The sequence below is a fragment of the Sceloporus occidentalis genome, unplaced genomic scaffold (genome assembly GCF_023333645.1).
Source record: "Sceloporus occidentalis isolate IW3139 unplaced genomic scaffold, rSceOcc1.0.p SCAF_1, whole genome shotgun sequence".
NCBI classification, from domain to species: Eukaryota; Metazoa; Chordata; class Lepidosauria; order Squamata; family Phrynosomatidae; genus Sceloporus; species Sceloporus occidentalis.
In genome coordinates this window covers 26,593,192-26,618,332 of record NW_028316981.1, presented here as the reverse complement: position 1 = coordinate 26,618,332, position 25,141 = coordinate 26,593,192, and the positions used below count along the sequence as shown (strand labels likewise).

Below are 25,141 nucleotides of genomic sequence, written 5' to 3'. Positions count from 1 at the left end.
TAATGTTGGATGTGATGTGATGTGATCTGCTTTTATATGTGATGTTTTTAATTTGTCTTTTCTTTTCTACATGGTAATTTTATCTATTTCTCTATTTAATTGTTATTATCTTAGAGTGTACGCCTTGTGCAGGCATTTATATACTCCTTAATTTTACCGACTTTGTACAGCGCTGTGTATAATTACAGCGCTCTAGAAATAAAGTTTAATAATAATAATAATATTTACTTAAAAGTTCTTGCAAAGATTACAACCCCATAATGAATACAAGGTGTTTTAAATCGGAAATCTTTATACAAACTCTAAAGATCACAACTGTATAATGAATATGAGGTACTTTAAATATCTGATACATCGTAATACTACAGTGCTATATAAATAAATAAATACATAAATAATCTGAGCACGGCCGCTCAGGTCTCTCCTTTATAGGGTTGGCATGGCAGATGTTGAATTGAAGACAGTTAACAACAACAACAACAACAACCTCCGAAATCTCTGACTCTGAAGTATTACTGTTGTTATTAGAAATTTACAGTCATAGACCAATAAAAGAAGATACCATTTACAAAATTTAAGAATCACATTAGATTAAAACAGTATAAAATTACAGTATAAAAACATAGAGAAATCTTGTAGTGCCTTTGAGACTAACTGAAAGAAATTGGCAGCATGAGCTTTTGTAGACTTCAGTATAAGAATCTGAGGATGTAGACCGAAGTCTAGGAAAGCTCATGCTGCCAACTTCCTTCTTTCAGGCGCTACACGATCTCTCTATGTACTGATTCTACAGACTAACACGGCTATATCTCTGAATTCTACCAGTATAAAAACAGTATAAATTACTTAAAACATAAGCTTATACAGTATGTTGAGAATTAAAAGTTTCAAATAGACATTTGGAAACCATGACCTATGAGGAGAGACCTATGGAGTATGTTTAGCGTGGATAAGAGAAGGTTAAGAAGTGATATGATAGCCCTGCTTAAGTATTTGAAGGGGTGCCATACTGAGGATGAAGCAAGCTTGTTTTCTGCTGCTCCAGAGAACAGGACCCGGAACAATGGATGCAAGCTCCAGGAAAAGAGATTCCGCCTCAACATTAGGAGGATCTTCCTGAGAGTAAGAGCTGTTCAACAGTGGAAAATGCTGCCTTGGAGTATGGTGGAGTCCTTCCTTGGAGGTCTTTAAACTGGATGGCCATCTGTTGGGGAAGCTCTGATTGTGAGTTCCTGCATGGCAGAATGGGGTTGAACTGGATAGCCCTTGGGATCTCTTCCAACTCTACAATTCTATGATTTAATGTTCAATCTGTTTAATTGATGTTTTAGTGGAGGGAGGGAATGCTAGGGATATGTGGTATGTATGTTCTTGTTTTAATTGTAAGCCACCTTGATTGTCTTCAACAGAGAGGTGGGGTAAAAATAAAGCTATTATTATTATTATTATTATTATTATTACTATTATTTATGATTCTACATATAGCAGTTAGTAAAAATACCTTTCTATGCCATCCGTTCTCTGGCACTAATCGTAGCTCTTCATGTTTTAACTGCTGCTGTTCAGAATTTATCCACTTTATACGTTACAGCAGAATCAGCACCTGCAAGCAACAGAAGTGTAAGATATTGTCATTATCTCTGAGAAATTGGGAGGATGAGGTCCGAATGTAAATCCCTATTAATCAGACTCTGGAAAAAGCACATGTTCCTTGGTTTCAAGGGCTTGCCTCTCCCTTGTTTCGAAGGATGGCTTTTATTACCAATCTCAATGGTATCAGGCAGCATTACTGTAATCCTCAAATGTATTCAAACTGGAGAAATAATCCGGTTTAAATGCCATAATAATATAATAATGTAATTTATTTATATTCCGCTTAATCTCAAGGAACCCAAGTGGATTACAACAGTAAAAAAATGGCTCACTGCTGTGGAATTCTGGGAATTGTAGTTTGTTGTGGGTCCTGGAGCGGATTGGATTATTTCTCTAGTGTGAGTACAAGTATATTCAGGCAGGGACATAAATCCCATTTCCTAATGATACAAAAGGCTGGGTGCTTTGCCCCTCTTTTGGCCAGCAATGGCCTGCCATCCTATTATCATTACTATAACAACAACAACAACAACAACAACAACAACCAGCATCATAAAATTCACCAAGTGTCCTATTTCCATAAAATACCATTAATGTGACTACATCTCCACTGCAGAAATAATCCAGTTTGAGACCTGGTTTGGTGCTAAGGAATCTTGGGATTTGTAGTTTTAATATAGTTATTTTTATTAGTATGTTGTGGCACATAAAAACCATAAACTTCACATAGGGGTTTGTAGTTTTATTGTGGCACCAAAGCTCTCTCTCTTTGGTGAGAGGAAGCTAAAAGTCTCACAAAACTACATTTCCCAGAATTCTCTAATTGCACTGAGCCAGGGCAGTTAAAGCGGTCTCACACTGGATTGTTTCTGCAGTGTGTTTCGGACCTAAGAAAGCCTCCCTCCTCACAAACCCACAAAAGGTTCTTCTTTTTGGTCTACATCTCCCAGAATCCCCTCCCAAGGGCGCTTGTTGCTTAGGATTATGGGAGTTGTAGTCCGAAGGTAAAAAAAACAGAAGCCACCCTCTCAAACAGCAATACCCCCCAAAACAAACAGCCTTGCCTCACGCTCACTTGAGGCTGCCTCTCTCTTGCGCATGCGCCGAAAGGACGCAGGGCGAATCGAAAGGACAGAATTGCCCACAGGCCTATTAGCGAGGCTCCACCTCTCCCTTCTGTCCAATGGCAGCGCCCGACTCATGAGTGACCAGCGGCTCAGTAAAGGAATGCGAACGACATACGACGAATACGATTGGTCAGGGCCTGTGGGCGCTGTGGTTGGTTAGTCGTTAAGCGGCCTCAGCCAATAGGGTGGCTGGTAGTTCTCTCTCTTTCTGCCTTTTCTCAGGGCGCCATTTTTCCTCTGCCATCTAGTCAGGGTTCCTAGGCGGGTGTTAGAGAACTACAGATCCCAGAATGCCCTATCATTTCAGCCATTATAGTGGTGTCAAACTGTCATGACTCAGTGCTCTGGGGTTTGTAGTTTTGTGAAGAGATTTAGCCTCCTCTGTCAGAGAGCTACAGATCCCAGAATGCCATATCATTCAACCATTGTCAAACTGCCCTTGACTCAATGCTGTGGGATTCTGGGATTTGTAGTTTTGTGAAGAGCTTTAGTCTCCCCTGTCAGAGAGCTACAGATCCCAGACTCCCATATCATTCAGCCATGGCAGTTACAGAGGTGTCAAACCTCCCTGATTTCCCACCAACAGTTAGTTGAACTGGCGTCTTTATATGTTGAGGCGCCTAAACCCACAGCCATGAACTCCGGTGGCAGTGATGATCTTCAAGGCATGTTACAGATGGGTCCATAGAGGCACTGTCATTACGCGCGAGGGGCGGCGCTTCCTGATGCGCCTTGCCCCTTGTGCGTAACGAGTGCGTCAAAATGGCACCAGCGTCGCATACAGATGGGCGCCGCCATTTTGATGTCACGGACGCACAGCGTCCAGACGTCGCACGCTGGAAGTGACGCCGCGAGTGCGCACCTCACGCCTTGCTGCACCACTTCCAGGGCCCAGGAAGAAGCGCCATTTTGGCACTTCTTTCTTGCTGCGCCTGGGAACCACGCGTTTGGCTGCTGCGGTTCCCGGACGCAGCAACCGGCAGCTGCGTGAGACCGCCTGTTTTGGGCGGTCTGTAACGCGCCCAAGTGTCCAGAGAATTGCTCCATGACTCTTCATTTAACCTATTCTTTTAACCAAAGAGAACACCTTTCCAGAAATCTCCAGGTCCTCCATTGCAATTCTATGGTCAACATCTGCCAGAAGTAGATCACAGAATCATGCTGGAGGACCTGCAAATGCCTAGAGAAGTGTTTTTTCTAGGAACTTCTAGTTTCTCCAGCACAACTCTATGGTCAACTTCCATCAGAGTTGCGCCGGAGGACCTAGAGATTCCTAGAGAGAACATATTGATCAAAACTGCAAATAATCAGATTCGCAGAAGTCGAAGCCGCAAATGTGGAGGGCCAACTGTAATCACCACTAACTAGGTTATCCTAAATAAGGCTTGGAAGTGAAGCCATTTGGATTGATATTAATGAGGAAGGGGAAGCAAAATATGTTCTGAAAGATGAAAGGAAACCACAGGTTTTGTTCTGGAGGAAGAGATAACAGAGAATATAAAAAGAAGAGAAGAATTATCAGCAGGAAGTGGAGGTTTAACTAACAGATTAATATCAAGATCATTTCATGCATTATTATAGATAGAGCCAGGCATGACACCTAGTGCACAGTTAAGAGCACTGCACACAGTTGTGGCTCTCCCCTGTGACTTTTAAAAACACTTGATTCACGTTTACTATTTTGATCAGACTTTCTCAGCCTGGTGAAACTCTTGAAATAATTTCCATGTCTCAGAACCTCTGAACAAAACATAAGCTGAGATCAAAATGTTTTTATAACGATCTCTCCCTAGCAATCTCTTGCAGAACCCAACGGTTCCAGGGACCCTGACTGAGAATCACTGCCTAGGCCCTAGACCAAGGATAGGCGATTTGTAACCTTCTCCGCATTACTGGAGTGCAATTCTCATCAGTCCTAGCCAACAAAACCAATGTGAAGAAAGATGAGATTTGCAACTCATTCAACAATATCTGGAGATCCACCCCAATTTTAGGTGTATGTCTAGGATTTTCAAATAAATGTCTAAATAATGTTAAATTATCCCTACAGCAGATTGTAAAAAGGAGTAAGAAGAATAGAAATCAGAAGGAGCAGATGGGAAGCAGTGAGCATAACGGAGGTGGAAGTTTGAATCAGTTTGGTGAGCCAAAAAGGAAAGCCACTGAAGAAAAAGGCACAATTGAGAGATGTGAGCAGAATGACAAGCAAGAAAGCCAAGGCATGAAGAAAACATGAAGTGTGAGAGTGAGCATTTGCTATCTAATTCTAACATTACTGTAATTGTTAGAATAACATTCCAGGAATCAAGGCAGGAAATGATAAGGACTTTGATAATAATTGTAGTAGGACATTTTAGGAAGACAAGAGGTGTTTTCACAATGCGAAGACAACAAAACTGTTATGATATGGTAAGAAAATCTACTTGTTATGATGACACCTAGGCAGCAAACAGAATTGATGGATAAAGGTGAAAAGATGAGCGAAGGTGGTTTTATTCATTCTTGGTGAAAATATGGTTTTCAGAGTGCCTGTACATATTTATTGAAATCCACATAGCACATTTCATTAAGTCATACGTATTCCTTCATCGGGACAAACTGATTAAAAGTTTATATATTCTGGAACTTCATTTAGCAACCCTTTGTGCATGCTCAGCCACTAAAGAGGACGCAGCAGGAAAACAGCTAAAAATAATAGCAAGAATAGTAAAAAGTACCAGAATCAGAAGATGGCACTAAATATCTTGCTCAAAGTAATCAGTGGCAAACGAATGGAGATGACATTTGCCAAGTCCAAAAGTGTATGGACTGTAGGAAAAAAGGTCAAAAACAGAAACCAGGAGGGGGCACCAGAAGATAGAGGTAAGGCAGACTGCAGGGACTATCAGAGACTGTGATGATTTCAGTTAACTATGTGGGAAGGGGATGGATTGGGGAAACAATTCAAGAAGATCAAGTGGCCATTTGTATCAAAAGTGTCATGGCTTGACCTATGGCTACTGCTTTGGAATACTGACTCACACCTGGCCCCAATCTTGCCAGCCTCCAAGCAAGGTTTTCAATTACTGTGTTCTACTTTTGGAAGGGATACAGTGGCTCAGCGGTTAAGATGCCGACTCTGATGACCGCAAGGTTGCCAGGTCGGCAGTTCAAGACCCAAGCACCGCATGACGGAGTGAGCTCCCATCACTAGTCCCAGCTTCTGTCAACTTAGCAGTTCAAAAACATGTAAAAGTGCAATTAGATAAACAGGAACCACTTCAGTGGGAAGGTAACAGCATTCTGTGCAGTCATGCTAGCCACATGATGATTGGGTTGTCTTTAATAATAATAATAATAAATTTTATTTTTATCCCGCTTTTCCGTGATGATCAAAGCGGCGTACAGATTAAAATTCCAACATAAAAATACATACATGTCAATAAAAACAATTTAAAAGTATCTTTGACAGTGCTGGCTCTTCGGTTTAGTAACAGAGATGAGCACCGCCCCTCACAGTCAGACACAACTAGACAATCATGTCAAAGGGGAAGCCTTTACTTTTGGAAGCTACTATTTTCCCAATGAGATCAGGCTGCTGGGCTATGGCAGCTGCTTTACTGGTCTGAAAGACACGTTGCAAGAGCTATTCCAGACTGAAACACACCATTCACATTTCATTGCACTTGCAGACTGCAGAACACAAAAATCTAAGGTAGTGAACCAAATGGGCTGAGTTGCTGTTTCCCATTCAATCCTTTTGTCAGTGGGAAATATCTTCTCCCAACTATCCTCTATGAAGCAACAGTAATCATCTCTACCATCCCACCTAAATGGAAGCAAAACCAATGGGAAATCTGTACAAACACACACTTACCATCCATGAAACAGCTGTAGATAAATGTTCCTAGTGAAATCTTTCTCACCCAGGTAATCCCAAATACACATGTTACCCTGGCTGCAAAGCAACTGAGTGCATATTTTTCACACTGCAGTTGGTTTCTTGTTTTTCAATGTTTGGGTGGGTGGAGGGTTATTCTTTATCCAGTTGCTCATGCCAGCTTTCCTGTATCACTCTTCAGTCACAAAATGGCACAGGATTTTTTGTTGTTGTTCCAATACATTAAAATGTCTGGAGTTCAATCACAATTTAAAATGCTAGTGATGACATGCAAAGCCCTAAATGTTTTGGGTCCAGGATATTTTGAAGGACCATGCTTTTATTTACTTTTTTATTTAAATATTTGTGTCCTGCCCTACATCAAAATCTCATAGCGGTTTACAAAAAAGCATTAAAACACGTTAGCAGTAGCGATAGCACTTACATTTCTATACTACTTTATACTGCTGAGCACCCTCTAAGTGGTTTACAATGTGTTAGCCAATTAGACAATGGACACTGATTAAAGAGACACCTGAAGGCCTTGCCATTCAACAACAGACCGACATACAGATTAACATGTAAGTCACTTCCTCTCAAACAAGGGTCACACAGTTTGTGTGTACACACACACACACACACACACACACACACACACACATACCACTCCCTTCCAGGCCAGCATTCTTTGAAGATGCCAGCCACAGAGGCTGGTGAAACGTCAGGAATAAATTCTTCCAGAACATGACCACATAGCCTGAAAAACCCACAAAAAATCTATGGATGCTGGCCGCAAAAGCCTTTGCCTTCACACAATATTTTCAGTTTTCTGCCATTGCGCCACACCCCCCCCCCCCTTGATATACTCTCTGTTTATCATATTTATACTTAGGCATTGATACTTCAGTACTGAACATCTGAACACATCACTAGATGCTGTTAACTCCAGCCACAGAGTACACTTTTTCTCATACTTTCTTCTAGTATAGGGGATTCAGAGCTTTACATTTTGCAAAGTATACACAAAACATAGGCGGGTTATAGACCGCCCATTTGGGGCGGTCTGGACCCGCCCCTTTCCCCGGAGTATCAGGGCCTCAGCAGCCAGAACGGCAGCCGCTGAGGCCCCGATCCGCCGCTTTTAGGCTGCTGGGAAGCAGCAAAACGCCGCTTCCCCGCAGCCTGAAAAGGGGTGTCCCTGGGGCTTCAAGCCCCAAGGACACCCCGCAGCGGCGGGGAGAAGAGAAAGGGGCCGCTTGGCCCCTTTCTCTTTTAGTCCGCTGGGCGCAGCCGTCTGAAGGCTGCGCCCAGCGGAATAAACCAGGAAGGAGCTCCGAAACGGAGCTCCTTCCTGCTCCGTGTTCAGGGCGCACTAAGCACCCTGGCGCAGAGCAAGGACGTCACGTCCGCGCCGCCCCGTCTAGAGGCGGCGCAGCCGTGACGTCCTCACAGCGGCGGCCGTATGGAAGGGCCGCCGCCGTTTAGTGCGTGACGAGCACGCACTAGGGTTAGGGCGGTGCAGAAGCACCGCCCTTTTGTAACCCTAGTGCGTGCTCGTCATGCACTAAAGTGCCGGTGTGTAACCGGCCTCAGTATCCAGCTTATAACAGGGATACTAAAGACTTTACTAAAGACAGACACCAGCATGGTGTAGTGGTTTGAGTGCTGGACCAGGGCTCTGAGGATCATGATGCGAATCCCAACTCAGCCATGGAAACCTACTGGGTGATTTTGGTCAAGTCATACTCTCTCAGCCTCAGAGGAAGGCAAAATCAAACCCGCTCTGAATAATCTTACCAAGAAAAACCAAAAGGTTGCCATAAGTCAGAAACAACTTGAAGTCATATTCCAAGAACAATATAGGTATAGAATGTCTTTCAGCAACAAAAGACTTTATAAATGTGGTTAAGCAGATCCCAATTCCAAGTGATGCTGTCATTACTGTGGATATTAATTCCTTACCTATGAACAATCCAGAAGAGGAAGCCCATGCAATAATCAAGTTTGTCTTAAATCCATATGGTTTATATTTTATCACCTTACACTTAATTTATTTTGAAGTTAGCAGAATTTAACTTTGGGGAATGATATTTAAGATGTTGCATGCAGTTCTATTTTCAGATCAAAAAGGTTGCCATGGACAGTCTTTTTGCTCCTTCCGTAGCTGTTTATGACACCTTTGGAAGATGAAATTATTTGTAATCCAGCACCTAATCAGTTCTTTCATACTATATAAACAAGTTACTGATGATTTTTTTTTACACATGAGACCAGAGTGGCTGAGATTTTTTTTCTTGGAGCAATACTATTTATATTACAATTAAGTTCATGTAGCCATTCAACAAATATGCCTTTTCATAACTGGACACAGTTTAGAGAGTTTAGAGCGAAGGGGCTAATCTATCTTTACTTCACCTACACATCATAACTCTATTATTTATGGCATATTCATTTATGTCAGAATTTCCTGTATCGTCAGGATTAAAAAGAAATTTATCACATACCTCTGATTATAACTCTAAGGGAATTATCATTATCCCTATTATTATCAATTCATTATCATACAGATAACTCCTTTCAGCCTCTTTGAAACCTCTGAATATTTCAGTTAAGAGATTTCTGTAAGCATGTGACTAAAAAAATTGTTTACAGTATCATGTGAATTTGTGGGATGCTATATAAAAGAAATATGTTAAACTGTAAAAGGATGAATACGCCAGAACACTAAGACTCAGTACAAAAAATTTTAATGGGATCTTTCATGCCCAATTTTGTTGACAGGAATAGCTGTCATGTGGATTTTCTGCTAATATCAAGGAATGAATGGTTTTTGCATAGATTTCTACAAATTGAATAAAATGTCTAAATCACACAAATCCATGATAGCTGCTATCTTGTTGTGTAGGTAGGTTGTTTGAATCTTTTTCAAAGGTCAAGCTTGCTCTCTGTGTTTTTCTTCATCCTAAACATGATAGTTACCATGCATAGAGAAGTGTTTGTTTAAAACATAGTGGAAATCTGGGTGAAAAGCAAAACTCTGGCCACAATAGTAGGCAGGCATCAGTCACATCATTGGGCACTTGTCTTCCCTTCACTATAAGCCTCAAAGCACAGTCCTAGATGACAAGGGGGATCCCATGGAAAGGGACTGAAGTTACTGTTTTCTATCATAGTTTATATCTGGGGTAAAACCGCATGCCTTGAAGGTGTGGAGGATGGCTACATGTATAGGCACACCTAAGCCAGTTAGGGGGAATAACTCTTGGGCCATCAACTTAGTTTCTAGAAGGGTAAACCATCTCTTTTGCACAATGTGTCACTGACTCCTGGCCATCTTTCCAATCAATCTCCCATCTCCTTCACTGTTTCCCCCCAAAAGACCAGACCTTTTAGGTAACATCCTTACAGAACTCCCCCCCCCCTTTGTTTCTAACCTAATTTTTCCCCTAGCCTAGTACAGGGGCTAAAAATGGGGTTGTTTTCCACTGAAGCCAATGGAGGTGGAAGAAAGATCAACCTTCGCCTTATCTGGACAGAACCTTCCCCTTACAGGTAAAAAGAAAATAAAGAAAATGATCTTGTAGCTGGATATTATGTATTTAATGTAGTTTTTACTTTAAAACAGAGAGGTCCTCTCCCTCATATGGGGACCTGAGAGAGCTACCATCAGCATACCTGAAATTTTTTCCATGCCATTTTGATGGCTAAAAGACTCATATTGCAGCACTGAAAGGGCAGATAACCAATTCCTCTTAATCAATGGGTAAAGGATATTGCATTAACAAATCTTTTAAATCTGTGATGGACAGAAGTCAACTTTGTATGGACATTTGTATATCTGGAACACCTTTTATTGATAAATGGATCATTTTATTGGCATGCTTCCATTTTTTTGTTTTTGTTTTGAGGGCCTTGTCTGTTCCCTCTTCTTCTTCTTTTCTTTTCTTAATATGATGTAAGGGGTGGTTAAAAAGAAGCCTGAGCTTTTCTGCTGCCATATGTGTTTCTGTGTTTGTATATTTTGTAGGCTGCTGCCAAATCCTATGGTTTTTTTCACGTGGCAGTTTTTAAGTGAAAGATTATACCTTAAATCCTGGGATATTTAACAGCCATCACCTCACCAGTTGGTTCATTTTTGATTGTTGAAGTTAAAGTCACTTCAAACGCAGACTAGGCAATGGAAGATATTTACATCAGGCTTCACAATTCCCTCTTAGGCACTGAACATACAGGCCAGGATAGCATGGGCTGAATCCATGCTATTCTAGTCCAGGTGCTCACCAGGATTGATCCTCAGGCTGGTGCAGGGATGGGCCGGTGTTTACATGCCCATTCCCACGCTGACTCAGGGACCTACTCCTTGCATGCACTCCTTACATTTCTGTACCATCACTCTTACTGAGAAGCCCTCTGTCACCACATCTGATGCGGAAATGGGTGGCCTGGCCGCACTCATGAATGGCTCTCACCAATCTTGTGGCAGTGTAGGTGCAGCTGCCAAGTACAGACAAAGAAAAGCAGAGGAGAGCAGATTCCAACCCCACAATAGCCCTTATTGCCTAAATCACACAATTCTGCAATCACACACACAAACACAAAAGCTTTGTGGAGCCTCTACAGGTTTCCCTGTGTCTACACTGCCTATACTATGCATGTCAATTTGTGGGTAAGGGGTGCAGAGTGTTGCCCATGTTCTTTGCCAATTCTGTTACCCTAAAAGATGGGGGGACATTTAGGGTCCCTACCAGCAGTGACAATGTATCTTTGAAATTTGGGGAAATTATAGCTCCAAAGGAGTTTTGAGAGAGGAGTGTAACTGCAGGGATCTTCCACCTACCGTATATACTCGACTATTAGTCTACCTCATATATAAGTTGGGGGCAGGTTTTGGGGCCAAAATTATGAATTTTGATACAACCCATGGATAAGCCAAGGGTAAAACTTAGGGGGGGAGAGGTGTAATGAAGAATATAAAGGATGAAGCAAAGGAAAACAATACCAAAAAAACTTACAAAATTCCAGCAGACATAACTATTTGTACTAATTCTAAAGGCTAGATAGATGAGAGAGTAGAAGGGAGTCAAGTGCTTCTAGGGCAGATCAAACTCTTGCTTTTCACCAGGGGATTGTGTGTGTGTGTGTGTGTGTGTGTGTGTATACACACACACACACGAGTTAAAGTACAGTACTTACATTAACCCATGGATAAGTCAACTCAGTTTTTTTGGGTCAATTTTTTAACTTAAATGTCTAGACTTATATATGAGTATATACAGTATGTATACCAGAACTAACTGTAGAAATTATTCGAGTTTAAGTAAATAAGTGTTTTTATTTAGAAATGTGCAAGGGTGCACACGAATGTACAAAGACTATGGTGGCCTTATGAATCATACAAGGCTATCCGAAAGAAGAATGTGAGTGGCTGGATAGAGAGAAGTCAGGATTTAAAGTGGGTGATAATTACTGATCCTGAAGAGAAGTCAGTGGAAAATGCAGCACTATGACCAGTGTGGTTTGGAGACTGGCTCAGTGTATAAGGGTTACACAAAGGGGTGCAACTGTGTAGTAGGGTAGCTGTGTAACTATGAGGCTAGTATCAGGGCCGATATTTATACCCCATTCCACATCCTCGAGGTGCATGCTGTGCCACCTAAGGAGTTACAAAGGTTTTTTGTGGGTTTTTCGAGGTATGTGGCCATGTTCTAGAAGATTTTCTTCCTGACATTTCGCCAGCATCTGTGGCTGGCATCTTCAGTGTTCACAGTGTTACAAAGGCTTTGGTGGCTTTCCCGGGGAACGGAAAAAAGGTGTCCAGAAAGCAGATGGCATCTGAAGATTTGGAGTGATAATACCTTGATTGGATTTGAGACAATATCTTAATGTTCAGATAGGAAGGAGGTGTGGGAATATCGGCATGAGGTGGGAAGAAGGCGTGGTCTCTGATTGTTTTATAATGCAACTCCTTTGTTTCGCTTGCAAGAGGAAATGCACAGAGTTTGGGGGCTGAGCTCGATGCTCAGTTAACCCTATTAGCATTTATCTTAGTTTCTGTCTAAGTTTCCACATGCTTCTCCTGTCACTGTGTCCTCAGTGTGGGTCAGATCATCATCCTGGGGGACCTCAACATCCCCTTTGAGGCCGGTCTTGTTCCAACTGGTGCAGCTCGGGAGTTCATGGCTACCATGACTGCCATGGGCCTGTCCCAACTGGTCACAGGGCCCACACATTCTGCTGGTAATACACTCGATGTTGTCTTCTGCACGGACATGGAGTCTCAGTGGGCAGAGATAACCAATATCTCTGCCCTGTCATGGACGGATCATTTCTTGGTCGAGGCTAGTAACAAGGCTACTACCCAGATTCCCCCCCGGGGGTGGCGGACCTATTAGAATGGTCCACCCTCGAAGGCTGATGGAACCCAAAAAGTTCCAAGAAGCCCTAGAGGGATATATGGTTGGAACTGACGGCGATTCTGTTGATGCCCTGACTACCATCTGGGACACTGATCTCTCCAGGGCTATTCACAGTATCGCTCCCAAGTGTCCTTTCCGGCCTGCTTCCAATAAAAAGCCCTGGTATACGGAAGATCTCAGGGCAAGGAAGCGGGCTGCGCAACGACTAGAGCGCAAATGGGGGACACATCAGGACTTAGCCGACAAGACACTCCTAGAATCTCATTTGGAGGCCTACGGAGTGGTAATAGATGCAGCAAAAAATTCGTTCTTTGCTGCACGTATTGCGTCTGCGGAGTCGCGTCCAGCAGAGCTGTTCAGGGTTGTGAGAGAGCTCACTCAATTGGCTCCCCCCCGAACCCATTATTGGAGCCATCTAAGGCCTGCTGTGACGAGTTTAATAACTTCTTCATGGATAAAATTTCTCGGCTAAGAACTGATCTTGACGCTGTTATTGATTCAGAATCGAGAGTAGAGGCGTCCAGAGCTTCTGTGGACTCAGTTGTACTGGATCACTTTGAGTCTGTAAGTACCGAGGATGTGGACAAGATCCTCGGTAGCGTTAGGAAGATTACCTGCTCTCTCGATCCCTGCCCTTCATGGCTGGAAGTTCAAGGGGGAGCGGCGACAACAGAAATGTTGCGTCGTATTGTCAATTCATCTTTCAGGGAGGGCCGTTTTCCATCTAATCTTAAAACGGCCATTGTAAAACCTCTATTAAAGAAGCCCTCCCTTGACCCCCTAATTCGAAATAATGATCGGCCTGTGTCACTGCTGCCATTTTTAGGGAAGGTGATCGAGAGAGAGGTTGCCTCCCAGCTACAGAGGGTCTTGGAGGATACAGATTATCTGGACCCATTTCAAACCGGCTTCCGGGCGGGCTATGGGGTTGAGACTGCCATGGTCGCCTTAGTCGATGATCTCCGTCTGGGCATGGACAGGGGTAGCGTATCCCTGTTAGTGCTCTTGGACATCTCTGCGGCCTTCGATACCATCGACCATGGTATCCTTCTGGATCACCTGGGGGAGTTGGGAATCGGGGGCACTGCTTTACAGTGGTTCCGTTCCTACCTCTCGGGCAGATTCCAGATGGTGGAGCTGGGGGACTGTCGCTCTGACATGAGGGCCCTTACATCTGGGATCCCTCAGGGAGCGATCTTGTCCCCTATGCTATTCAACATTTACATGAAGCCGCTGGGAGAGATCATCCGGAGACACGGGGCGCGGTGTTATCAGTATGCTGATGACACCCAAATAGTCTTCTCTGTGTCTCTGTGTCTCCGACTGATGCAGTGACTAGGGATGGCAGCTCTCCACTCAATGCCTGTCTGGAGTCGGTAATGGGCTGGATGAGGGAAAACAGACTTAGCCTGAATCCAGAGAAAACGGAAGTACTTGTGATAGGCTCTCCCGGTCCTGGGAAGGAAATTTGTCCACCTGTCCTGAACAGGGTCACGCTCCCCGTGAAGGACACAGTTCGCAGTTTGGGGGTGCTTCTGGACTCGTCGCTTCACCTGACTCCTCAGGTGGATGTGACAGTTAGAAGTACCTGTTACCAGCTTCAGCTGATACACCAGCTGCGGCCCTAACTGGACCAGGATTTGAAACAGTGGTACACGCACTGGTAACCTCTCGACTTGATTTCTGTAATGCACTCTACATGGGGCAACCCTTGTACCAAACTCGGAAGCTGCAGTTGGTTCAAAATATGGCCGCAAGGCTGGTCACTGGTAGTTCCAGGGCCAGCCACATAACACCTATATTGAAAGATCTGCATTGGCTGCCAATCCGCTTCCGGACTCAATACAAGATGTTGGTTGTTACCTATAAAGCCCTAAATGGCTTGGGCCCAGAGTACTTGGAGGACCGCCTCTCCCCATATAATCCGCCCCGCACTCTTAGGTCAGGTGGGAAAAAACTTTTGAGAGTTCCCAAGATGAGATACGTAGCGACTGCGCAAAGGGCTTTTTCTGCTGTGGCCCCGCAGTCTTGGAACTCTCTCCCTGATGAGCTCTGCTCGGCCCCCTCCCTGGAGTCATTTAAGAAAAATCTCAAGACTCACCTATTTCGCCAAGCCTTCCCCCACATGTCCTGACTGTCATCTTCTCCTCTGTATTGTGTGTTGTATTATTAGATTGTTTTATTGACTTTACTGGTTTTAATTATCTGGAATGAATGAATGGATTTTTAATGATGTATTGTATTGTACGGTTTTAATATGGGGGATTTTTGCTGTTTTAATTTCTATTTGTAATTTGTTTCGTACTGTATTGTATTTTATTAGTATCTTGTAAACCGCCGTGATCGAAGGAATGGCGGTATATAAATAAAATCTCATTCATTCATTCATTCATGGCCTTCTAAGCATACCTACTTTCTAGGTATTAAATATGAAATTGAATATCTAGTGTGAGTGGCATAGGGTATGCTAACAGTACACAAGCTGTCATACAACTGAATTTTTTTAATAACAAGACACTGGTGTCCTGAACTGGCTACATGGTAGATTTGCACATGAACATTTACTATATTACAGATTTGCATATTAACATTTACCTATGAAAAAAGGTTTTGTTTTATTTTGTTTTGAATAAAGATGATAAAAACTAATCATATGTCAAAGGGAAGAGGTTAGTGGTGGTCACGAGCAGTGGCTTTGGCGTCATTAACCTTTTCTAGAGCACATTTCACAGTGAATTCATGCTGAATGAAAGCCATCTCAGAGTGTCTCAGAGTGCTGTGACATCCTCCAACATAGGGCTACAAACTGTGTGGCCCTCCAAATGTTGTGAGACTACAACTCCCATCAGCTATATCCAGTCAGGTAGGATGATGGGAGCTGCAGATTTTGAATATATGGAGGGCTACACATTTGCCTGCACTGTTCTAACAAAACCATTTTTGTCAGAGCTTAAGGGGGAAAGTGGGGTCAGGATGGTGTCCACATCTCTTCATATAGGATCCCTGGGCACACACTATCAACCACATGACTAGTTGGTGCCTCCAGAAAATAACCACCTTGATCTTCTGCATAAATTGAAGGCGAGTTTGAAAAAGTTGCTTGACTACAACTCCCACAGTCTCCTGGACAGCTAGTGGTTAGTGGCCATGGTGCCTAGGAGATTCTGGGATTTGTAATAAAAGATAGCATTTCTGTATTTAAGATAAGCATCTCTTTACAGTTAGAAGCAACCATGACAGAGGAGCAAAGTTAATGGTTGGAGAGATGTAAGAGACGTGATGAATCCTAGCCTTTGGGTGGCAGAGCCTCTAGTGATTGAAAGATGATAATTAAATGGCCATTGACTGAACAAGTCACTGGAGGCTCTTTCAGTATCATAAAAACTGTTGGCATCCTCCAGATGAAGGAGGAAGTGGCTTTATGAACACCTCCACATACCTTAAGCATTTGTATACAAGCTCCTCCACCCAGCTTCAAGATGAAGTGAACAACGACAGAGGCAGCAGGGATCAAGTGAGATCAGGGACCACTGCACAACTTCTCATCCCAGGTAGGAGTTTAATATATGTGATAGATTTATGTGAACCTAGCAATAGCTGGGCAATGTCAATGGTGAAAAGCAGGTAGAACAACCTACAGCATGACAGGCAGGAGGAAAGTTTTGTATTCATTATATATTTACAAGTTGCTGCTGTCATGTGAATCATATCTCTGTGACACTAATGGCTGCAAGATATGAGAGCTTCATTTATTATTGCAGGTGTGAGAAATCAACCTTTTGGTGTAAGGTAAAAACTTGTTCTTGTGGGGATACAATATCAACTGACATAGTGGACTTATTTTTGTTGTTGTTGTGTCCCTTCAAGTTTTTTTCGACTTACGGCAACACTAAGGTGACCCTATCACAGGGTTGGCTTGGCAGTGTTTGTTCAAAGATGGTTTGCCTTTCTCTGAGGATTTTCAGCAGGGATTTAAGCCCTGATCTCTAGAGCCATACTTAAACCACTGGCTTTCTAGGAGGTATGTATTGATAATATTTTGTGGTCCTCAAGAAGTCCTAGTTTGCTATGTTTTAGAATAGATACTCAGGCTTGTCTCTAATGCTGTCTGTCCACAAGTAGAATGGAAACCACTGGCAGAACAGATACTTCATTCCCCTTACATTCGCTGTGCATCACCTGTGAGGGTTATGAGACAGCCAGAGAATGTATGGCGGTACAGAGGGGAAAAAAATAAGGGAGTGCCCTATTGCATGAATGGAAATTGGCTTGCTTGATGTTGGATAGAGGCCAGGTTAGCTAACCTAAAGCTATGAAAAGGACTTATTTATTTTTCAAACTCTGGTACTTAGGATGTAAATACTACAACAGGCAAGATGGAAATCAAAGTCATCCCTTAGAAAATAATAGCAGTAGCAATAGCAAGTACATTCTATACTCCTTACCAGTGTACTAAGCAGTTCACAAAGTGTAAGCTAATTGCCCCCAACAAACTGGGTACTAATTTTAGCAAACTATGGGAGGATGCTAGGCTGAGTCGATCTGGAGCCCCTGGCTGGCATTGAACTCATAACCTAATGGTTATGGCAACTTAAAAAGCCATGGTCTGAAAACACATAAAGTAGCAAGCAACCCCGCTGAAGCGAAGCAGGCCTGATTCTGGTCAATAGCTAAATGGGAGACCACCTGGGAACATACATAGAACTCCTGGGGGTCCATGATGAAAATAAAAGTGAATAACAATGTTGTTGTTGTTGTTGTTGTTAACAACAATCATAATTTTACTTATATGCTGCCTGGCTCCCAAACTGGACCCAAGACGGATCACAAATGATGCTTAAAAACAAGAATAAAATAGTACAAAACACAGTTAAAACACCACATTAATATAATAGGTCAAACATGTAAAAACATACCAAACCAAACACCCCAGTAAGAATCTCCCTTCCTTACATATTCAAAGCCTACTTAAACAAAAAGGGTTTTTTGTTGTTTTTTTGGCCCTCCAGTGAAAGAAAAGCAGGGAAGGGGCCAGTCTAGCCTCCTGCAGAAGGGAGTTCCAGAGGTTGGGAGCAGCCACCAAGAAGGCTATCTCTCATGTCCCCTCACTAAGGGGGCCTGTGATGGAGGAGGGACCAAGAGAAAGCCTTCCCCTGAAGATCTTAGTCCTGGCAGGTTCATATGGGGAGATACAGTCTGTCCATATACTAAAGTTAAAAAAATGTGTTATTTGAATGGAGATGAACATTAGAAAATAAGATGTTGGATTTAAAAAATGGCCCATTTGACTAAAACAGGAGGGGCATGTGCTTCACTGAAAAGGCTTGTGTCCTTTTCCTTGGGCAGAATGATTCAGAAGAGTCAGGCTACATACAAAGAAAATATTTACATTGCAATCTTACAGCACCTTATCATGCAGTAAATGTCACTGAATTGAATGGGATTTACCACTCAGTAAAAATGTATGGGATTGTGTTGTGAGTCTGGTTGTTTCCACATTGGCTATTTTCACTGGAATGGCACCATTGATTCAGAGTCTGGAAAAGTAAATTTGCAAGAATGCAATGCTCAGAATTCTTCAACCTCCCTGGTGCCAAGATGTTTTTTAACCTCTGTTGAAGGACAGGGCTTTGTATGCTGCACAACATGGCTCTAGTTACTTACATAACTCTGCTTCCTTTAATATGATGAAGCATGAAGTCCTATTGTCACTAGTGAAGGAAGAATCAAATGTCATTCTAGTCAGCTTCTGTATGAGGAGCTGGGAGACAGTGCTATTCTGTTCTTTGCCCTAGGCAACAAAATATCTTTGGTCAACCCTGCACATGTCATAACTGAAAAACTGTGCATCCCAGTGGCTTTCATGTTACTTTTTATATTAAACTAAGACAATGCTATTGATGGCATTGGTGGGAGGAATAGCCAGTGAAGTTTTTGATGTGGGCATGAATAAGTCCCATTTCCTGACTGCACTATCTTTACATATTCTTGTGCACTGCCCTCCCCAACCTGGTAACTTTCAAATGTGTTAAACTATTGCTATTCAGAATGGTGGTCTGCAAACCAATATTGGGCTCAGAGCCATTGGCTGTCTGATTGTAGCACATGTTCATGAAATTAGCAAGTACATTTCTATATCACTTTCTAAGTGGTTTACAAATGTAAGCTAATTGCCCCCAACAAGCTGGGCACTCATTTTAGTGACCTATGGAAGGGTGCCAGGCTAAGTTGACCTGGAGCCCCTGGCTGGTATTGGACTCACAACTTTGTTTGTGAGTGAGTGGCTGCAGTATTGGCATTTAACCACTGCACCACTAGGGCTCCATATTGTGCCAATATGATAATAATGGGCCTGAACAGACAGGCCAAAATAAAGCTGCTTCGGGTAATTTTACATTCACCTTTAAAGCCCTAAATGGCTTGGGCCCGGGTTACTTGAGGGAACGCCTCTCCCTACATAATCCTCCCCGCACACTCAGATCTACAGGAAAACCCTTACTTAGCTACCCTAAGGTGAGACTGGCGATCACACGACAAAGGGCATTCACAGCAGTGGCGTCTTCTCTATGGAATGCCCTACCGGAAGAGATTCGCCTCAGTGGAACGGTGGAAGCCTTTAAGAAGGCTCTAAAGACTCATCTCTTCCTACAAGCCTACCCTCCCAATTCCGTCTGAGACCATCTCCCCCTCGTTGTCTTGATAAATAGTAATTCATGGTTTAATAGTTTATTATGTGTTATAATATGTTTTTAATCTTGCTTCAATTCACTTCTTTTAATATGTATTTAGATGTGGATATTTAATTGTTCTTAATGTTTGTTTTTAACGATATTGTACACCGCTTTGATCGTAGGAAAAGCGGTTAACAAATAAACAATATTATTATTATTATTATTATTATTATTATTATTAATTTTGGAGGTATGCTGTTTAAATGACACACACATCTTAAGAGGCCAGAAGCTGTGCCAAAGCTGTGCCCCAGTCTTTAGGACTGGTGTGTGGCTTTGGTGCGGCTTCCAGCCTCTTAGGACGCATGCAGCTTTTAAACAGTATACCTCCAAAGTGACTCAAAGCAGCTTTATATTGGCCTGTCTGTTTGGGCCCAATGTGACTCAAATTGTGAACCAGTCCTTGGTACCTTGGGGGGAATAATTGTCAGTCCACTGCATAAAATAGTTTGCGAAGGACTGTTTTAGACTACAATGCCCATCATCCCCAGACAGCATGAATTCCAGAGAAGCCCAGAGCTTAGAAATGTTACCTTTTGTACTATCATACTCAGACCACCACCCCCAGCATTCCCAGTGTTGGTTGAGGGATTCTGAAAGTTATAGTATAATAATTTTAACTTTCCCCAAGCTCTACCACTAACCAGTCATGCCTTTCCAAGAACACTCCATTCCATTTCCTTCCTCATGGTTTTCTATCTCCTTCACTCTCAGACCCAGAGCCTGCCCTTTCAGGAGTGCTTTGAGAGAAATGTTCTTTAAAAGATGTAGAGCAAACAATAATCTATATTCTTTGAAGAAAATAGGACCAGAAGTATTACATGACTCGTTGCAAGATCCAGACATAGCAATTAAGCCTGCAGATCAAAGAGAAGCAGTGGTTTTGTAAATAAGCAGAATGGATAAGATAATGAGATGTTTATACAGCAAATGAATGAGACTTCATACAGAACAACCTGTTCCTTAGATCCTGTGACATCAGTTTAGGAGTACTGTGGATTGAATACAAGCTCATTGTGCATGGGCTATATACCACAGTCACTGTATGGATTATAGCTTAGCAAAAATTAATTAAGCCATATGTTTCTGTCCACGAAGAAAAATATCCTGAGTTTCTGGCACATATGGCAGAATACTAGTGTTTTTCCCAATTCCCTATTTTGCCTGCTAAACAGCTAGTTATATGAATACATGTGTGTGTGTGTGTGTGTGTGTGTGTGTAGTATCAATACTAGTTCAAATAATAGGAAAAGGTCTTTAACGTGAGGCTTATAAAAAGCTACCTCATCTAGCAACATATGGTGGTATTGTACCTATAATAATTATACCAGAAAATCAAAACTGTTGTCTGAAGTCATGGTCATTTGTAAGGGATGAGGACAAAGCATATACACTCACACAGGGTTAATACCCCCAACAATGGCACTAATCTTCTGTAGTGGTGACCAAGAAGAAATAAAGAGACGATGGAAAAAACACACTTGAATAACTATATAAAAGAGATGAAAGGGTGACAGATTAATCTGAACAAAAAACACATGAAGATAAATGTCCAGTTTTAGTACAGTGGGCCCTTGCTTTACGCTGGGGATCTGTTCCAGACCACCCCCCTATGTAAAGCAAAATGTGCATATGCTCTAGCCCCATTATATCCAATGGGGCTCGTGCTCACCCCGCAGCCGTGCGCACCATTTGCAAGCTCTGTGCATTCTCCCATTTCTCAGGTGGCTTCAGCGTAAGCTGAAAACCGCCTATAAAGAGCCCATATATGGGGCGGGCTCACTGTCCATATAATTGATGATGGATTCAGAGCACTTGGCGGGGGGGGGGGGAGTAACCAGGAACAGAAGGCATACTAATAGAGCTGCTTCAAGTTACAGAGACTGAATCTACTCCAGTTCAACTACACTCATCCCTCCACATTTTGGGAGGTTAGGGCACAGGATCCCTGTGAATGTGGACAAACCGCAAAATAACAGAAACACTATGGCCTGTTACAGACTGCCAAAATAAAGCTGCTTCGGGTCTCTTTGGAGGTATGCTATTTAAATGATGCATGCATCCTAAGAATCCGGAAGCTGCACCAAAGCTGCACTCCAGTGCTTAGGAATGGAGTGTGGCTTTGGCGCGATCTCTGGACTCTTAGGACCCATGCATCATTTAAATAGCATACCTCCAAAGAGACCCAAAGCAGCTTTATTTTGGCAGTCTGTAACACGCCTATGTTTTTACCTGAGAGAACACCTCTCTAGGAATCTCTAGGTCCTCCAGTGCATGTGGTCTTCCTCTCTTTCCCTAGAATATGATATCCCTAGAAACCAAGATGACAAGACTTAGACTGTCATACTTTGGACACATCATGCTAAGGCATGAATCGTTGGAAGAGACAATAATGTTAGGAAAGGTGAAGGAAAGTAGAAAGAGAGGAAGACCACAGTGCAAGCAAGGCTGCATTTTATTACCACATCTGTTTAATTTATAACCTGAAAATATCATATGTAAAACAGGATGAGACGTGGGAGAAGGGTGTGTGAAAATTAGAAGAAGGAACATCAACTATATAAGATATGCAGAGAACACCATACTAATAGCAGAAAATAGCAAAGGCTTGGAATCATTACTGGAAAAAAAACAAGGAAAGGGGTGCAAAGGTGGCTTCCATATCTTGGCTCAGTCATTAATCAGAATGGAGATTGGAGTCAAGAAACCAGAAGAAGAGTAGGGCTATGAAGGAACTGGCCAATATCCTGACGTGACAAGATATTTCATTGAACGCTAAAGTTAGGGTGGTCCATGCCATTGTATTTCCCATTTTTATATATGGTTGTGAAAGTTGGACTGTAAAGAAAAATGAGAGGAAGAAAATCAACTCATTTGAAATGTGGAAATGGAAAAGTGTTCTCCAGTACTATGGACTGCTAAAAGGATAAGCAGGCAAATCAGGCCTGAACTCTCACTAGAAGTAAAGATGACTAAATTGAGTCTGTTGTAATTTGACCATATCATGAGAAGAAAGGACTCCTTAGAAAAGAAAATAATGCTTGGTAAGGTGGAGTGCAGTAGGAAAAGAGAAACACCGAATATCAGAGGGATAGACTCAGGAGATTATCAGAGGGGAGACTAAATGCTCTTGTCCCATCCTTTTCCTGTACTTTTAGTGCAATCGCAAGAAGATTTTCATATGTTGTGCTTATCCCATCATTATCCCATCTAGATAGCACGATTGACCGCGATCACACAAAAGACTTTCAAATGATGTTGTGCAGATCCTGTCATTGTCCCGTCATTGAAGCGGCATTGCCTGGCATTTTGTATTAACAGGACTTCGCCTTAATGCAATGTCACTTTAATCACTGGACAATAGTACTGTAATCTGGAAGCCTTTCATGGGATCACAATCAAAGAAGGGATAATGACGGGGCAGCGATCCTGTCCTTATCTCATCTCTGTGTGATAATCTTCTTATTCAAGGAAGCCTGAGTTTGCAAGACCTGAACAGGGTGGTTGATGATCAGATGACTTGGAGGTTTCTCATTCACGGGGCTGACATAAGTCAAAGCTTATTTGATTGCAGTTAACAATAATAGGGTTGATATCAGAGAACAAGTCTGCTATTTCTGATAGATTTTGTGATTTAGCAGATGCGGTAACAAAATCGGGGAAACAGTTATACCAAACTCCCCTCTGCAAAATGTATATCCCTATGTATCTCTTTCTCTAATGTTTCACAATAGATAGATTTGAATAGCATCTAGTAGATCTGTCTCTTTTGTTTGAGAGGCTCTAATGTGTCCACATGTCATGATAACCCAAATGATAGTCTCTAGGAGCACATGTTAATGAATGTTACACAGTATCTGCCAGATGTATGATGCACTCAAGCACCACCCACCAAGGTATTGTATTGCAGTTGTGGATGAAGAGACTTGCCCTCATTTTCTGACTGCTTTGCGTCTCTGTGTGTATATGTATGCTGTGGTGGTTTGAGTGTTGTATTCAGACTCCAGGAGACCAGGGTTTGAATCCCTGCTCGGCCATGGAAATCCACTGGTCATACTCTCTCAGCCTCATAGGGAACCTCCTCTCAAAAAAGCTTGCCAAGAATACCCCATGATAAGATTATCATAAATCAAAATTGATTGGAAGGCACAATCAACCAAGCTGAATGGTAATTTTTGCAGCTCTAAAGGAATCCAGATTTGAAAATAAATTATACAGTAATTCACAGTTCTGAAGGTATGCAAGGGAAAAAAATAGGAGGAAGCGACATACAATGCACTGAACTGTGATGTATTAAAGGAATAATATGTCCATGGAATAAAACTACCATTTTAACATGTGTATAATAATAAATCATTTATATACGGTAAGCACATACTTGTAATTCTGAAAAACACTGAATACACACAGAAGGTTCTATACAGAGCAGTGCATCCCAAACTGAGTCCATATATTTCTTTGAGTCCTGACAAACTCTGCTGCAGTGAAAAAGTTTCTGTTAGTGGAGGTTGGCAGGAAGATCCACAACTGGTAAATTAGTGCTCGCTCTGCTTTTCCCAGCTCTGATGCCAAGACTTATTACCACAAGTCGTTGATAATGGTCCACAATGAGATAGTTGCAACAATACAGCATGCTAATTGTAAAAACTGTTGAAAGTGCATGAAAAGCAATGCTGGTGGGAAAGTAAATAAATAACAATGGTTGTAGAAAAAGTAACTGGATACTAATGGTAGTGGAAATTCAAACAATGCTGAATAGAGTATTTAGTCCGGTCTTGATTTTAAGCCAGACTTTAAAGGAACTATCCAAAGTCTGGAACCTGCTTTGGCGGATAAGGCTAAGCGCCTTGGATATGCTCCTATAAAGTTTGCTCTAAAATTTGGAGCAGATTTACAAGCCCATAAATTGCCAGTGGCTTTAAAAAACTTTATAGATTCTCTATTATTGTTGTTGTTGTTTATTTGTACAGAGCCATAAATTTACATGGCACTTTACAGGTACAATCAATTTAAAACAATTAAATCCTGCCAAAGGTGTCCAATCTAAAATCTATCTTAAAAATACAGGGAGGAAAAATGTACAGATAGTTAGAACATTGGAGGGGGTGGGAAGGAAAGAGGAAATCATATTGTAATTTCAGGTTGCTTCTTTGGGTTGTTATTTACAGCTGTGTGACTGGTATATATAAAATAAGAGTTTCCAAAAAACCACAATAACATTCTTTCCCTCTCCACAAATCTAATAAAAAATCTCAGTGAGGGAAGTGCCAAGGATGGAGATGAGGTCAAATTGCTGAAATTTTTAGGATATATTAATCTGTGTCCAGTATTAACCCCAACAGGAGCAAGATGATTGAAATCAAAGGGGCTTACATAACTGGTGAATAACAAGTCCCAAAACAAGCACCCACTCAT

The 25,141-nt window shown here is 42.1% G+C and overlaps 1 protein-coding gene across 4 annotated transcripts in view; it reads right to left on the bottom strand.

The window, feature by feature from the left end:
- RPP14 (ribonuclease P/MRP subunit p14) overlaps positions 1-25,141 on the bottom strand; it is a 58,936-nt gene that overhangs the window by 7,479 nt on the left and 26,316 nt on the right. The window contains exons 1-2 of one of the 4 annotated variants that reach the window (XM_089493831.1): positions 2,658-2,744; positions 1,502-1,603 (exon numbers count right to left, since the gene is read on the bottom strand). The gene's annotated coding sequence lies outside the window, so the exon portion shown is untranslated. Of the gene's footprint in view, positions 1-1,501; positions 1,604-2,510; positions 2,574-2,657; positions 2,745-25,141 lie in introns of those variants that run through there. The other 3 variants (XM_089493859.1, XM_089493932.1, XM_089493868.1) reach the window with 3 other exon arrangements.